Source organism: Larimichthys crocea, chromosome XXI, assembly GCF_000972845.2.
Source record: "Larimichthys crocea isolate SSNF chromosome XXI, L_crocea_2.0, whole genome shotgun sequence".
NCBI lineage: Eukaryota > Metazoa > Chordata > Actinopteri > Sciaenidae > Larimichthys > Larimichthys crocea.
Genome location: NC_040031.1, coordinates 17,394,351 through 17,397,086, shown reverse-complemented (window position 1 = coordinate 17,397,086; position 2,736 = coordinate 17,394,351). Strand labels below are relative to the sequence as shown.

At 37.6% G+C, this 2,736-nt stretch overlaps 1 protein-coding gene across 1 annotated transcript in view; it reads left to right on the top strand.

Annotated features, from left to right (window-relative positions):
• Positions 1-22: 22 nt before the first annotated feature.
• The window catches only part of LOC104917828 (retinol dehydrogenase 13), an 8,058-nt gene continuing 5,344 nt past the window's right edge, over positions 23-2,736 (top strand). Inside the window, exon 1 of the mRNA XM_027272652.1 lies at positions 23-118. The gene's annotated coding sequence lies outside the window, so the exon portion shown is untranslated. The remainder of the gene's footprint in view (positions 119-2,736) is intronic.

Below are 2,736 nucleotides of genomic sequence, written 5' to 3'. Positions count from 1 at the left end.
TCCCCGGCGGGACACGCTCATTCCTACGTCAGAGTCACACAGACTCAGAGGAGGGACCGAGGAGGAATAGCGGTTAAACCTGCAGCCGCTGCACCGGCGGACTGCTGCTCATATCAAGGTCACTCTGCATGCATGTAGCCTCTTTATGTCTCCCCCCTCATAAGCCCAGTACTCACTACAATGACCGTAAACAGCTGATGCTTTCATTACCTGCACATATTAAACTGTAGGGCCCTTTAAAAGAGCCACTCGAGTGATTTAATATCACACTTCCATAAAGTGGCAGGACTCACAAGAGACAGATTACCCTACATTCCCTGTCATTCATTGTCTACAGCCTAAATTAACTGTACATAGTTTTTTTTAATCCCAATTTGCAGTTTTATCTCCTATTTCTATTTTTTTTAACTCCACCATCTTTGTGTAAAGACCCACAGAAGACATTGTTTTCACAGTGATCATACTCCCTGAACTTAACATGTCAAATCAGTCAAGTGGCCCTTTAAAGAGTCTTCCAGAAAAACATTTAAAAAAAGCCTGCCAACACCTTTCCTACGTGACTTGTTAAATGTCTCACCTTTTATAATGCAAACATGTGCTTTATTGTTGTTAATGCAAACTGATAGTAACTGTGGAAAGTATCCCTAAAGATGTAGGTTAGTGTAAATAATGGTCTTTGTGTTTTAGTGAAATAGTTCCTGAACCAGTCGTTAACATGACTTACAGACTACTTGTTAGAGAGCCATTGTATAATATTACTGTAGATAGGTTACTGTTGACATACAGCAAAGAAAAGTTGCATATGTCAGTGTATAAATACTACTTTAAGATGAGTAATAACAGTAATAATTACTCATTTATCATTTTAATGTGTTGGGAAACAACACATTTGATGAATGTGTAGAAGTGCACAATTTCAATACAGTAGCAAGTTTATTAGAATGCTGAAATATGTAAAACATCAACAAATCAAAAACAAATCAAACTGATCAAATATATTAAAATTTGGAAATGTGAATAGCAAATATACACTTGCAGACATGGATAAAGTCAGTACTAACTATAAAAATAGTTCAGACAGAGGAAAAATGTCCAATATTTATATATTTAGAAACATTTTTATGTGTGCTACTATGCAGATCCACACATATAAAGTGCATCCAGGTCATAAACTGAGTTGAGAGAAATAAGTTTAGTTTTGCTTTACGAGTAAGAGAAGCCCACAAACTTCTTATACTGGAGCAGAAGTGAACTCGTGTAAAAATTAAAAATTGACAGACATGGTAAAAATTTATTGAGATCCCATATGATCTGCAGGACGGGTACAGGATAGTCACATTCCAAAATGTCTCGGCAGAGGGCCCTCTAATTTTAGCAGGGGAAGGTTACCATACTGGGAGAAAAATTGGGAAGTGTGCAGAGCAGTCACATGACGGGCTTGGTGGTGAGCCAGCAACAGAGACAGCCAGGTCACCTCTGAAGAACTAGATTTGAATAGGGGGCCTGCATTGACAAAAGTGAGATAGGCAAAGGCCTCTATGAAATGTGTGACATTACAATGTGCGGAGCTGAAAGAAAAACTGTCTTCAACTTGTGTTTGTAACATTCATAGAAGGTCAGTGAAGGTCAGTCGTTTTTTGTCCCTGTAATACAGAGTTTTGTCCCTCACTTGTAATGACAGACTGCAATGGGACTGAAGTTAATGTGGCCAGACAAACACAGGGGCAGTTACATAATTTCCTTACTTTCTACAGTTCCCTTTGAACTCTTGGTATGTAAACATGTCCACATGCTGTTCACCTTTGCAGACACTCGGCAATTCTCCACAGCGTTGACAGTCACTCTCAGATGTCACCCTGTAAACCTTAAGGTCAGACGTCTAAATTTAGTCCTCGTCCAGATTCATAATGTTAGGCTCCTCCATTGTGTTCAAGATATTAAAACTGACACATTAAAACGTTACTCTCATCAATTAGCAAAGCAACTAAATGTTTCATTTTAAGAGTCAGTTGCTCAGCTGCAGCTCTGATGAGGCTTTAATTTAGATCTGGGGGTGTAATGCTATTATTACTGTCATCTTGAAGCCGCTCACTGGGCTTCTTCTTTTGTCTGCTCGTACAACAGCAGAGACACATCTTAATTTGCTCGTAGGAGTTTAGGATATAATCTGATGCTATATAAAGCACTTCCCAGTGTTCTTAGACTTGAGTGGGTAACTGTGGATGTAAAAAATAAAAAAATAAGACTAAGGCCTGACATAATATGTAGGCTACTCCACCTACTGGGCTCTTTTAGAAGGCACTAAGACGATGTTGGTGAGCCTACAGCAACCTCTGCTGGAGGATTTGTAGGAATCTGATTTCAGATGGTGGATTTGTTTGTTTGTTTGAACTCAACTGCAACTTCAATTTTTTTTGTTTTAGTTGTCTTGAAGCAAACAGAGACTACACAATTTACAAAAAAAAATTATGTAGAAATATGCAAAGCGTTATGCTTAAACACAAAGACATTGTAATGCAATGCAAAATCTATCTATCTATCTATCTATGCACCATCATCTGATGATTTTAAGATGTTAACTCAGCTCTTTGGCCTTGTTTTTACTTCCTTAATCTTTATATTCCCTTTTGCTCAATCTTAGAAAATCATAATTATGAAGATTATATTGTTGGGGTAATGATGATGGATGTTATTACTGTTATATTTTTATTTATTGTATTACATTTGATTGAGTCT